At 33.5% G+C, this 15446-nt stretch overlaps 1 protein-coding gene across 1 annotated transcript in view; it reads left to right on the top strand.

Annotated features, from left to right (window-relative positions):
• The first annotated feature begins 5157 nt into the window (after positions 1–5157).
• LOC142980145 (G-protein coupled receptor dmsr-1) overlaps positions 5158–15446 on the top strand; it is a 48256-nt gene continuing 37967 nt past the window's right edge. Inside the window, exon 1 of the mRNA XM_076125464.1 lies at positions 5158–5356. The gene's annotated coding sequence lies outside the window, so the exon portion shown is untranslated. The remainder of the gene's footprint in view (positions 5357–15446) is intronic.

Genomic DNA, 15446 nt, shown 5'->3' with positions numbered 1-15446 from the left:
CTAAGTTTTTAAAGAATTGAACTTGGCTGCAGATGAATATTTTATCTATGAAAGGACTTAAAAAAGGCATTGTTGCTATTATAGCAGTATTTTTTGGTAATGTTGGTAGCAACCAACATAACAATAATAGTTTATTCTACTATTTAATATATATTGTCAAGTTGTAATATAAGCTTCGTACATGCGAGTAAAAAGTACGTATATATCTAGGTAGACTGTTATAAAAGTACAAAAATATTCACACACGAAATTGTTTCCAATTTTTTGTGAGCAAAGCAAATCAATCAAAATATTTGATTGACGTAAAACTAGTCGAATTATCAAAAATATAATATTTAGCAATATTTCCCAAAGAGGTAGCACGTTTACGCTCATATCTCACCAATTATTAGTCGGCTAGGTTTTGTGCTTGTATAATCTGTATGAAATAATCCTTGAAACCTAAATATTTTATTAATGGAAGCAATGTGTTGCTACTAATTGTAAAGCAATCTAAAAATGTTCTCAGAACGTTATTTTAACCTATTTTTTTGAACTATTTTTAATCTAGAGTTATGTTGTATTTTCGTTGTGATTGAACATTATGAAATACTAAAAGCAGTTGAAAGTCTTTACCGTTCATTCTTGCAGTTCTTTCTTGAATGGGGTACGAAGTTGTTTCGCGATTGCCGATTTACGATCTAACCAATTTTGGTCTTTACTTTTCACATTTCATCTCATTAGAAAAGATAAAGTATTTACACATACCTACGCCTGAAACAATTATACAGTGTTGAGTCATCAATTCAAGATTTGCAAAGCATTTGTTTACAATGATAGGTCTGGGTACAAAATATAGATATTAATAGTTACCACCTCAGGGAACAAAAATTCCTAAGTAAAAAATTTACGTAAAGAATGTCTGGGATTCTATACATACAAATATACAACAAGTAGTAAGTATTCTACATAACATTGTATTCAAACCATCAAAGAAACAAAATCTTTCTTCTTCACCCAACGTTTCCATTCCAGTCTAATATAAATAATATAAAGTAATTCAGTTAATAAGCTAACTTACCTTACAAATTAACGTCTGAGCAACGAACATTGTTGTTGTAACATACCGTGCGATAGAAACACGGTGTTATTTGTGGTTTGAAATGTTTTCATTAATTACCGCGAAATCAGACTCGAGGTTGAGGAAATAATGAGCTTCTTAGAACAAAAGTCTGTCTGATAATTATGACAATTGAGGAAACATAATATAATTATTTTATTTATTTATGATAAAGAGTTCTTGAGACTGGTACGTCTGGTGACGTATTTTGAATATGGTGTATGTAAATGGGAAAAATTAGAAAGTAGTAATATCCAAGTTTATGTATACAGAGAGATGATTCACTACTACTGTCGACTATTGAGAACAGGCTGTTGAGAAATGTTGTATGATAATCTGATAAGCGCCCCTAGCGGGTGCCGTACGAACTAATTTTACAGTTTACTTAAACCGTCAGATTCTCAATACTTCTTAGTACCAACTGTAGAAAAGGCATTCGTAATTCCTAAATGTATCCGTAACTTTTACACAAGCTTGAATACGAAGGTTCTTTTGAATGTAGTATGATTATACAAATCTATGTAGGTACAATTATAGTACGTAGCCTTAATACAAGTTGCAAAAGCGGCCCTACTTTCATTTGAAAGCGTGCTTGAAAACAAAAAGGCACTGCAGGACTGACAATGTTCCGCTCTGAACACGAGCGTTTAAATGCGCTTTTATCATACACATAATATGTATGTACATTGTACATGATCTGTCTACATGTGATAGTTGTAAATATACTAAAGTATTATCTATTTTGAGGTAAAGATCTATAATAAAATATTTTCATAAATCAAATAAACATGTCTAAAAGCTACGACCTTTCACTTACGTAGGAAGATAAGCACCTGAAATACGAATGTTTATATTCTCTTTAAGATGTACGTGGGAAATAGTTATTTGACGAAAATAGTACAATTACGGTGCCTTTCCATCAGAGATGTGCTATGCAGCTATGCTATGAGAATGTACCTAATAGCTATGCTATGAAACTATTAGGTCGGGGAAAAAGTCTTTTCGCATTGTAGTACTTATGTATAAACTTGTAATAAAATCTTTTCTCTATACAAAAAATGCTCGACATTTGGGTACCTCACGAGCTCACTGAAAGAAACCTTATGAACCGTGTACTCATTTGTGGTTCATGAAGCCAAAGAGATTTTATTCGTTTATGATAGTTCATAAACACTATAATGCGAAAAAACTTTTTCCCCGACCCAATATGTGACCGTTACTACCCATACTAAGCTATGTAGCATGTGTGTGTAAGTAGGATGTGCAAAGTAGCTCTGCAAAGAAGATGCGCAGCTCGATCTATGCGATGTACTGATATAAGGGAAACAACTCACGCGTCACGCATAACACGCATCCTTCCATTTAAAAACCATATCTTATGTGAATCCGTTTCAGCCAGTGCTGTATGTAGCAATGAATATGATTGGTGGATGTAAAACGCATCTTTAGCAAGGTAGCATCTTTGTTGGAAAGGTACCCTTACTGACATGTGAAACGTCAGTAACCGCAAAAATGACGTCACTTTACAACGTATGCTCAATTGCTCAGGCGGGATTCCTTCAGGTACAAACTATTCTAATAACTGCAGTAGTATTTTCTCAGTAAATAGTGACACGGCGATATTGATGATCTTCCCAAGTTCCTTGTAGTTTGATAAAGGAACTAGGTCTTTGTGTAAATGGAGCTGTGAGTAGCCTCAATAGTTTGTTCTATTGGGCACAGGTCGTGGTTGTCCACGCGTCAGCTGTGACCGAATAACGTGATTTGTCCGTAACTTGTCATTTAAGTCATTGGTAGTATGATGTTATAATTTCTGTAGCTTGAATATATAGGTGATGATAGACGAATAGTTTTTACGTCATTTTATCAAGGGAGTAAACTATGACTAAACCTAGTGAGGGCTTACTTTAGTGCAATGGTTAAGGTGTTAACTTCTTCACTAAAATGATTTCTGAAACAAGGAATACCTTGTATGATTTATAGATTATTGTGATGGACTCTGCAGGTACCTAATTTTTATGCACGCACGTCTCTTTACTTCTCAAAATATAATACTGTATTATATGTACGAAACAAACCACGTGATTCCCCGAAAAACTTCTTTATGCAGGATCTTAATAAGTTTTGTTAGTCTACCACACTACAGTTCTAAAAGCGTACGACGATAAAGCTAATATAACTATCGAACATCAACAAACTAGAAACATAAAATGTAGAAAACTTAAATATCCGGCGAGCGAGAGAAAACTCGAGGAAATGAAAGTTGCTTTCAAGAATATTTTTAATATTAAATAGGTAGTCAACAATTCGATTATATTTTATAATCGCCGTCGAGGCTGCCATATACAAGGGGTCTGCGCCCGAAGCGTCCAATACGATAAGTGGGCAAAATGGATTTAAACTTCATAATACGATTTCCAACTTCGTTTACCGTTTGCATTGGCTATGTACGTATTATAAATTACTTCCTCGAAATATTGGCTGAATAATTTTGCGCTTCGAAATGTATTTATAACTTTCGAGTGTGCTCAAATATTTTAAAGATAAAGCGTTAAAAACATTCAGTTCGAATTAGGTACATTTCAGTAGGACTATCGTAAATACATATTATCAAAAGTTTATATTAACCACCACCGAAATCAAACCCAGACCATACATCAATGTTCATTGCGGTTGCACACATTACACACCCTATGAAGCCCATACATGAGACGTTGCAAAGTGAAGGCTGGTTCTCTCAATCGACGTCATTACTCGCATGATTTTGGTATACAAATAGAACAATAAATTCGGTGCAAACCTTTCATTGAAACTGATAGTGCAAAGGAAAATTCATTTGCTAACCTAAAAGGAATGTACGTCGGTAATATAATGCAGAATAATCATAAATCAATAATAGAGCGATAAGCAAAAAACTACATAATATTCGCAAATAGCCTTCTCTTATCGTCCAAAATAAACTCGGTGGCGCTACGTGATTACGTCACATTATCAACACATATTCATGTCATTATCATTTTTCCAATGTTCGTAGTATTTACATACCGTTTAAACGTTTTTTCTTATCGCGTCGTGATGAAAATATCATCGTTGAAATTCGTGATATATCGTATCGTGTCGTAAATTTTCAATGCTTTAATATGATTAAGTTGCGGAAGGCTTGTGTTGATTTTGGAGTTATATTTAAAACTACAGCAAAGTCTAGTGTAGTACCAATAGGTATTTACTTTAGTAACGAAATGTACTGTCACTGTGGAAAATTAAAAGAAATTGTTTTCAAGTTAACGCCGAGAAGGGACTTTTATTACATTCCAAATTGTAAGCTTAGACATTGAAATGGTGAGATAGACGTGCTGTAGTTCTCAAAGTCAAACGTGACTTAGTGACGAAGTCACTCCTCGAAATTTCGTGTCGATTAAAAATTAATCATCATTCGCCGTAGCGTTAAAGGAAAACGTCGTAAGAAAATTATTATGAATGCAATTCATAATAAAGTTAACCCACATTCGGCATGATTGGTCGACGGTGACATAACTCCCTCAATACGAGTAATGACCCGTGCGCAATAATGACACAGTTTGTATAAGTTAACCATGTTATACCATTTATTGAAAACAATGTAATAACGATTATCAATTAGCTGCTACATTTTTCAATCATTACCAAATACTATGTATATACATATAGGTAACAAGGTCGTTTTTAGAGCAATTCCCTCTAGTTGACATTTAATTTCGTGTTCATGTGAGCATGAGAGTGTTTACTTGCGCCGTATGTACTAGGACAGCTTTCAAACAAGTTCCATTTTCATACAAAGTGACAACATCGTATCGAGCTTAATTGCATTTCTAAACGTAAAAGCAAAACGCAATTCTAAACCTGAATCAAAGTAAACATAGGTACTTGTGTTGACACAAACAACCGGATTTTCCATAGAAAAGTGCTCACGTCCACTGCAAATATCAATGACAGGTCAGTATCGTCGATAGGCTTTCATTCGAGCTTGTTATAAAGCTATCTGTAAGCCATCGATGATAAAGTGGCGATAAAGATAGTTTCAAGTTTCAAGAGTTAGGTGGCGAGTTAGTCAGTAACTCAGTACTGTGTGAATCGTTGCCGGGACCGACCGCGAACGCTACGGTACGCGCGCGAAATGTAAAAAAGAAAATTCGTTTTTTCCGCTCTCAATCCATTCACAAATATAAAACGTCTTTAAGTTTACTTTGATAATCACGTTTTGTTTGTGCCCGCAGTATCGTAAGTACTCATTTTTATCTAGTGCTTAGTATTTGTTATTTGTTTTGTAAACATTGAATTTGGCGGTTCTCGTTTCGCTAAACAAATATTTTTTGATGCGAGAAGGATTAATGTGCTGTAAATTTTGATGTTTAACGTGAAACTAGGGGAAATAGTTTTAGTGTGTTGCTGAACTTTACAGTAAATAAATATATTAGATTGTTTTGTGAGCTGGTTTCCAGGTAGTTTTATATTAATGTTCTGTTTACAATGTATAATAATGTAATTTACATAAGACGTCAATTCGATTGACTTTGTTCATTAAATGAATAAACTTGCAATAATTAATTCCGATCCTTTTCTATTGGTAGAAAATTAGCATACAATGTAATTTTGTAACAAAACAGCTTGTTTTAAAATTGATACAAATCACTTGGCAGGCAATAACCCGCGTGTACCTACAGTATGCTGTAAGTAGTTGTATGTGAAAATGCTATGTAATGATAAACAATTTTTAGAATACACAAACTCAACGCAAATGTCTTAGAATAAACAGTGCCCTGTGTTGTAAAAGAAAATAAAATGTTTTAGTTTTATTTAGAACTCGTAAAATGTAGTTTTGACTTAACCTTCAGTTGTCTTTTAAAAGATTACAAATCTTTGCATCCAAAGATCTAACAGTGTTATAAAATCTCTTTAAAGATGTACTTTTAGATAATCTTAATGCGATATAGTTAATGCATTGTTTTGTCAATAAATGTGTGATAAAAACCATTAATATCAAACAATGGACACATGCTCATTAATATTGATCGTTACATAAACCTTTAATCAGTGTCGGGCTGAAATCGCTGGGATTCATGGTCAGTTAATGAGCGAAATGTTTACTTCAGAAGCATATTCGTGACATTATTATAAAAACATTATAATATGTTGTAGTAAAGGCAGAATAGAGACAAGATTATCCAGTTTGCGTATTGTATGTTAGTGGACAACTAATGTACGTCAAGTTAATAGCCACTATGTAGTACATAGTAGCTTTGACGTAACTTATTATGTGTACTCACAATCTTTTTATGAAATTAATAAAGTTTAAAATAGTGGCTATCAGACAGTTGTCAATTGAGATACACAATAGCCCCTCAGTTTCCTAATACCTACTGTTAATAAAATTTTGAATGATGGGGATTTGCACGTGCCTTGCACTCTGAGTGATGAATCTGGATGAATGAGAAGTACGCAGAGTTTTTTTATCCTTATGTTGAACAAAATTATGTACGCGTTTGCGAAAAATATATATTTTACTGATAAAGCAACAATTAATTTAAAAAAATTTGCGATGATGATTATGTGGAAGAATGGTGAATTTTGAAGCGAATATACATCAAAGGATTTTGACAATAAAACAAACATATTGTTATACCCCACGGTTTATGAAACTGTATGGAATACTCCCACGTTACGCCGCCGCTAAAATTAATAGAAAATATATTTACTAAATAACATAAAATAAAACAAAAAAATGTGACTGTAGCCGAAGGTCTACCATTCGTCTATTAAATAGACGTTGATTTTGTATCACACAGTTGGTTTCAGTTCAAAGCTCAGATATTTCTAAAACCACAAATACGTAGTTTTATTGGCGTACGTGTGAATTTTATTGTATGACACAGGACTGCAGTTCTTTTATCTATTTCGTATCGCGTTAAAATACTAGACATTTTTATTCGCAATAAAAGTGTAGTTAACAATGCTTCAAATTGGTTTCGATGGCTTATTTTAGTGCTTTAGAGTTTCCGTGTCTGAAACAACTTGTTAGCTTGTTAACGAACTTTTCATTTGGTATTGTTTTTACTTTCTTGACGAGTGGTTCTATTATATTATTGGTAAGTAAGTTTCATACCCGTTTATTCATACCTATTTATTCATTTAAATAGGTCTTTTTGATGGGGTAATTTTTGCTTTCACTCAATTATTTAAAAAAGTTTTGATATAGCTCCATTGTTACTTATATTATGTCATATTCAACATTCTATACAAGTAAAGAAAGTAATTAAAACATAGATCTATCATGAAAAACCATAAACTAGGTTCAAAAATTTTAATGTGCATACTTACAATGTTTTGTTTATGTAAGTACAGTTCAATGACCTGCCCACAATGACCTAACATCTAGAATGTTAGAAGATCAACTAACAAACAGAATATTGTTATAGCATTCTATTGTCCAGGTTCAAAGCACGCGGAACAACCATCTAGGGACTACGAAAGCACAATTCAAAGAAAGTTCGCTTTTAGAACGGAAAAATTCTTGGGTAAAAATCAAGTACTTACTTACTTAAATGGTTCGTAAAAAAAAATACGCACCATTTGCATTGAACAAAAAAATATAGTTAATAATTTTTGCCGGTCAATTGCGAGTTGAACTTACGCAAGAAAGGTTCCATTATTTATTAAATGGGAAAAAAGTCTTTTGTATGGCACCCAACTTAAATATTTATTTTAATTTGATTTATTATAATATATTTGCTTTTATAGCAACAACAAAAATAAACCATCTCATTTCGGAACCTTTAAAACTGAAAAGTAGTAGGTAGTACCTACACATAGTTATGATTTAATTTTCTCAGTCAAGGAGGGCTGCTAGCACTGAAAGTACTAACAATGTGAGACTTCAAGTTTGTTAGGTTGTTAAAATAGTTGTAACTAGCCTAACGATGTGTTACTGAAGGCACATAATGTTTTATTGTGACCTTGTAATAACATGTTACTATAGTTCAGTTTACTTATACCTAGGATTACCGAAGGTAGTATTATTATTATGAGCCTATATCGTCCCACTGCTGGGCAAAGGCTCTCCCAGAGCTTTCCACTGCTTGGATTGTTGGAGTCAAGCTCATCTCTCCATCGAAGTAACAAAAAACAAATAGTTATACTCTTTGCGAGCTAACACACTCCACAATTTATTGTCATATACCTACAATACAAAGCTTCGATATAATTATATAGGTATAGAACACACAAATATAATATAATCTGCAGTGTAAACTTTAACCAACAAACGTTAGTAGCCACCGATCTTAACCACTATGCCGATAACAAGACAACCACTACGATTCAGAATACTACACCTTCAACTGCAATCATCGATCCCACACTATCATTATTTCGGACCATTGCCAATTAGCCAGCATTGTTCGTATCAGTTCTCCCTGCCTTGCCTCTAAACACTGCCATAATTATACCACATATAGTACATATATCATATACAAATTGTATTGTAACATTACTAGGTACATTGACCAAGACTTTTACGGCTTAAGCTTCTATTGTTGTGATTTCCCGCGAGGCATTCGTGTTTTACGCTTAACGTATTATAATTAACATAGAAATAAAACCTTAGTGATAAGGATGTGAGTTTCGTAAAACCTGCGTCTCATTTTGTAGGGAAAGTTTGCGCGAACATTTATATTATCATGTTTAAGGAAGGTAGCCCACGAGCCTTTTGCGTTTCCTTCCTGTCCGTAAAAAGGTCGGTTAATGATAAAATTGTGCTAAAATGACAAGAATTGCGGACGAACTTTAACAATAAAAGCGGTTAGAGATTGCTTGCTGATAGTTATACACTATACATTGTTATTTAATGCTCGTTTTGTAAAACATCTGATTATTTTTATTGTTTCTTAGATACATTTTATTCTACAAAAGTCAAAAAGTCTGGAGGTCTGACAGAAAAACAACAAAAGTCGATGATTAAAATTAAAATCACGTCTTTTTTCGTAAAAGTACACAACCCAAAAATAGATCAAACTGAACTCCATTTTCATCGCGTTAAAGTAAATACTTTTTAGCCAGGGAGCCAAGGACTAATAACATTATAGAGACGAAAGCTCACTCAATGCACGTGTTCCGCTTTTTACCTGAGAGAAGCTGATAAAATGAGTTTCGAAATTGTGCTCGACATAAATAAGTTTACAAACTAATGTCCTGAAGTGCAGTTTTAAACTTGTAAACTCAAATAGACAATAAAGATGTAGCGTTTGGACGCCGGGAAGTGTTGTTACGATTGTATATTCTGAATGGAAATTCGAAGTTTGTTTTACGCCCGTTCGTTCAACACGAAATGGAATGGAACCAAATCATCGGAGAAAAGTAGGTTATTAAACACCTCTCTGCCTTTCCGAGAAAACGAAGGAAATATTCGTAATATAAAGAAATATATTTAAAAGAAAATTGGCAACGGCTTTATTGCTTTCTTTTGTCAAACTTTTTGAAATAAATCAATATTTGTAGGACTGTATTTTGCAGTGTCGTGGCATTTTCTTTAAAGGCCGTTTACTCGAAAGTCATTTATATCATTTCATTGTTCAACTGCATACGCCACAGAGAAAGGGGAATTACCATACATGAGCAAATATTCTCGCTTTCAACATACGGCTCTTTGATCCGTTAATCTCGTATTGTATCAAGTACAATTGTTCGATACGTATAGTCTCATTAAATTTCGGCTATTTTAAGGAAAAGCGTGAAAATGTCATGTTTACGATAATATCCAGGCTTAATTTCAGTTTCCATTAAGATATTACTTTATTTATAATCGTGTAATCTAGTTATACGAGCATAATATACACTTTTCAGTGGAATTGTCGCAATTAAAACAAACTTGTTCGCGCTGGATATACGAAAGTGCGAAAAGCAGAATATATTAATAAATATGTTGTTTTTGAGATGAGTGGATTACTTAAAAACATGAACCAGAATAGTGCATGAACATTGTAGATGCGGAACAGAATGTCTAAGAGTTAGAGGGCAACAAGCGATAACATAATGTTATTTGTTTTTAGTGTACCTGTATTTTGGTTCCGTGCTGCTTTGTCGGTGTAAGTCTCGTTTGTTTTTAGATAGTGTCTTTGTAGAGTTAAAGGACGGCCTCCGCAGTAGTTAAGGCAGTCGCTACGTCACTACCAATGTGTTGGGGGTTGTAGGTTCGATTTCCACGCGGAACAAATATTTGAGTGATTCACAGATCGGATTGTTTGGTTGTATTTTGTGGTCGGTGTTGTGTGTTATTAAAAGTCCCCGCGACACAAGAGCAATTCTTAATCAATTTCAATAACACTAATAAAATTCTGAGTTGATTAATTGAAGATGTCTAACAAAGATAAAGTTTCTGACCATAGGTCGTCGGTCATTCGCCTGACCCTAAAGTCTTCCATGTCACAAATATAACATGTATGTTGTTTCTATCAATAGACGCTCGCAAGCTGCACAGATGCCATTTGTTTCGAATGCAATTAGTTGAACAAACAGTCGCTATGATGGAATACTTCCTATCATATTTATTTAGCTGTCCTAAAGTGGAAATGCAAATCCTCGCTTATTTATTTTGGCTTGAATATCTTTGCAAAGTGCATCGTAGGGATCTTAACAAAATTACGGGTTAGTTTTGACAGTTCTTAGTGATGAAATAGCAGCATAAACCCAGTGTTATCAACGACTAGTTAAGACATCTTAGCGATGAAGAAGTTAGAAGTTCGGATATAAGGATTATAATCTTCGAAGACGTCTTAAACGAAAATTTTATTTTAAATCGAATTGATACAATACGATCGAAACGTCGGGTAAACAAATGAAGTATCCTAACCTTTAATTACAAATCGCGTTTAAGACCCGTTACAATATAATATTATGTGGACAAGTCGCAAGAGTTTCAAAGGGTTGATTTGAATGATTGTGCAATACGTATATTTAAAATCATTTATAGATGTTTTTCATATATTTGCATTGTGCGCGCGGTATTCATTCTTTTTCCAGAACAGTTAACAATCTGCACAGGTGCGTCAGTCGGCGTCAGATAAAATTAACCATGTAGAAATGATCACATCACACAAAATACTTTTAACTTTGTTGCTTTGAAATACTTTGTGAGCCGTACGGACATTATATTATTTGAAAATCAATATGATAAAGTATTATTTATATTTGTACCTCGCTTATGGCTCGTATCAGTGTCTGTGTTAAAATATTTGCTAGAAATTTACTAATTCTTACTGAAGTTCCAGTTTAATTCATGTGTTAGACAGAAGTGAGCTTATTTTTTTATAACTCCTATATTTATTTATTACAAAATTACCAAAACTATGCTACAACAAAAATACATAGGCGCTACGCGTCAAACTACTCCTCCACAATGATAACTAAATAATAAAAAAATACGATCGTATTGAGGACCTCCTTCTTTTATTTGAAGTTAGTTATATTTAATGTTAGTTATATAACTTGTTTAATAACTAAACACGAAACAGAGTCTTACATTATCTGTCGGACCGCATTATGATCACCAATTTGTATAAGCTACGTACATACTTGATAAACTTTGGTGAAGTGTTCATAACATCTAACCATATATTCTTTTATTACAGATATTACTTTTATTATTTATTGATATACCCAAACTGTATTGGTCCCTATTGCTTCGTATACTTTCTCAATATTTCGGCCAGTAATAAGAGAAGTAGAAAAGTTTCGAGCATCGTACAAATATGTGTGGTCTAAACGTTTATTATTGGACAGTCGGAGATGACTTATTGGTAATAACTGACATCTGGAGATAATAATTGTCATTCGGTCTACATTAGGTCGACGTGGGGGGTTAAGAATTTAATTCACACATTTTGTAGTACAATTAATTAACACATAGGAGTACATACATTAAATCGGCAAAACGATATGAGTAGAATGTGTGATCTAATGCCTACTGTTGTCTCAATGCTATTTCGTTTGCGGTTTTAATGCTAATTCGGGTGGGTATTTTACAGGCTGTGGCAAAAGGCTGCCTTTTGGTTTGTTGCTACCGGCTAGGTCTGTTATTTTAAAATGTTAGAATGGTCAACTCGGACCATCGGATACAAAAATTTTGTAAATATTTGTATAGGGCAGGTTTGTCTTTGGTATTCGTGCTGTATATGTTAATAAACCCTCCTAAAAGTGGCTGTCTAGAAAAGAAAATGACGCTGCTAAAAGATTCTATGATGCAGAGGAATTTTGCGAGAAACATTATTTAATCTTTAACTACAGCAAAAAAAAGAGAGTTGACAATCAACTTCCGTCCTTTTCTAAACAGCACGTGATAATCCAATGTTAGTAGTTACTAGTTATTGTGAATGTCCGTCACCGCACTGTCCGTCTAACATCTCTACAGATCACATCTTCAGAGGAAGAATAACGTAACGTTGAACCTATATCACGTCGTTTACGCCTTTTTTCGACTGGAGATGTGATATGTTCCACTCTCGTTATATCTCAGCACAATCGGAATGACACACGTGTTATTAACACATAGCAGCTGGTTACTCGTAACGATTGATATTCTTTCATGTCAAGTTTATATTCATCTCGTATTTGTTTCAAAACTTAAGATCCGTTTAGAATAATGTTTCAACTTGCATCAGGGTGCAGTGGCGTAGAAATTTTCTTTGAATAAATATCGGTATGACAAGAATTAATAAGCTCGTAAGTGTCTGTCGTGTCTTTTAAGTTATGCTTGAAAGTTTAGAATCTGCGGTTGTAATTTGTAGGATTTATGTATTTGTTCATTCACAAAATTAGACATAGAGCAGTATTGCTTGAAGTTATGAAAAGATTTCGTATTGAAATACCAAAAACACACTGCATATAAAAATGTTTTCGATACTTATGCGTTATATTGAGCTGGAGACAGAGTAACGGTATCTCTACAATCGTTCATAAATAAATCGTTTAGGTTTTGAATGTAAATAGAACATCATTTATGTATTTAAATTAAAAATATCAACATTTTTATAATTATATTTAACAATATTTTAATATTGATAACATAAACACAATAGAATGCACAGGAAAAGAACAATACCATGAACAAAAGAATATTGAGAAACCTGTCCTGTTGCTCAAAGCAACGCACGTTGTCATCGGAGCTGCTGCGTTATTGAATATTTAATTTTCTTTCAAAGCAATACATTCTTCGGAGCTATTCGATGAAATATTTTTACATCAGAAACTTTGCACGTGCAATGAGAGATATTGATAACAATAGTATAATTATTTTAGTCACTGCCCACGTAGCTGTGGGTTTACGGCCAACGCACCTGACTTTTTCGGACTTCAACTCATATACTATTAACGATGATTTACACTTCTTCTTAACGTATGGTTAGTGGTCAACCTAGCGTCAAAGTTGTTCAAGCCACCAGAAGGCCTTTGACATGACTTACCAACTGATATCTTAATTGTCAATAACCGTGACTGAATTTTTAAATGCCCTCCGAAGCACGTAGACGGCCAGTTCAAATACCACTATGCGGTCACCCATCTATATAATGACCGCGTCAAGGTTTGCTTAGCCCACATATTGTTTACCGACCGGCTCAACGGGCTATGGGCGCCTTGATAAATAATACTGCGTTTATTCGGTGTCATGTTAATTGATCTTAAAACGGACGCAGAGTCTGTAATCTACTGAATAGATGTCGATAGCCATTTGGAGAATGATGTTTCATATGTCGACAAAGAGTACCTAGAGGTACTTTTTCACTAAACATATACGCGACCAGTACTGCGGCCCATATTTATATTTTAAATAGCTTTCGACGAATTCATGGAAAGTTGGCGCTTACCTTATTAATTATCCGTCATATTCTTTTAATTTAATTTTATACTGACCTTTTAGCAGAGTTTTTGTGGTATGCTAAAAAGTGGCCTGTGTAGGTTTTCTAAAACGCTCAAGTTTTTCCTCAACTTTCAGATAGCTCTCTGACATTTAAAACGGTTAGAAAAAGTATTTCGTTAATGTATATTAAACGAGTATTTTTAATAATTTCAAACCAAGATTTTTGTTCTTTTAAATTTGAAAAATAATTTATCTCGTTTGTAAGTTGGTATGAAGCAAAAAAAATAATATTTTCTTTAAACGTTTTAAAAATACTAATCACTTTTGTATTCCTCCCTTTATGTTTCTATGGAAAACATTGTTGATATAACAATCTACATCATTCCAGAATAATGTATGCCATCAAAAACATTCTGTAAAAACCTCAAGTCTCGCCGTAAAAAGTTGTGAGATCTATATAATACCAAGTCGATTAATCTATTTAGTCTCTACTTAAAGGACCTTCTGTCTTAAGTTATTACGTACATATGTTATTATCATGCCAATTTTAAAAAAATACCTTTAAAACAAATAGACCGACCTGGCCATCGCATGATTTGATTATTAGTATGTATCACACTACACAGCACGACAAGAAGTTAATGCTCCTGAAATGTTAATAATGGCGAATTTGTGTTTTCTTGCGATGACCAAGTCGATCTATTTGTTTTAAAGGTATTTTTTTTAAATTGGCATGATAATAACATATGTACGTAATAACTTAAGACAGAAGGTCCTTTAAGTAGAGACTAAATAGATTAATCGACTTGGTATTATATAGATCTCACAACTTTTTACGGCGAGACTTGAGGTTTTTACAGAATGTTTTTGATGGCATCTCACTTCTTTTTGTAGAGCGAACATAAGTCCAATTTGTATGGAAAGACGTTTTTTTTTCATAATTCAACATATTTTCTTATGGGAATGTTGTTCAGTTTCATGGGCTAAACACCCTTACCCACCCTTTACCCCCTCCCGTTATGCCTCATATAGTAGGTACCTATTTACACCTATTTATTTTATTTTCTACAGTAATAATAATTCATTAACTGCAAATGTAACCTTGTAATCTTATACATTTATATGGGATTACAAAGTTATTGTTGCAGTTGGTGTATTTAGAAAAATGGACCGAAATTAGAAAATATTAAATTTTTCCCATGATTAAGACACTAAACCCTATTTGTATTCTAAATTTTAAGCTTCTAAGTCTGCTAGAAGTACCTTAGACTTTTGATGATCGGTGAGTCAGTGAGTCAGTGAATCAGTGAGTGACAAAATCCAAAATTTTAACAAGTTGTCATTCTTAAACTACTGGTTCAAATTGACTGAAATTTTAAATATACCGTGTTTATACAATAACTGATTAGTTGCTGAAAATCCAGGCTTCTTGTTTTATCCACAACGAAATTATAGGGGTGTCAA

The sequence above is a fragment of the Anticarsia gemmatalis genome, chromosome 17 (genome assembly GCF_050436995.1).
Source record: "Anticarsia gemmatalis isolate Benzon Research Colony breed Stoneville strain chromosome 17, ilAntGemm2 primary, whole genome shotgun sequence".
Classification (NCBI taxonomy): domain Eukaryota; kingdom Metazoa; phylum Arthropoda; class Insecta; order Lepidoptera; family Erebidae; genus Anticarsia; species Anticarsia gemmatalis.
This window is presented reverse-complemented; position numbering and strand designations above follow the sequence as displayed.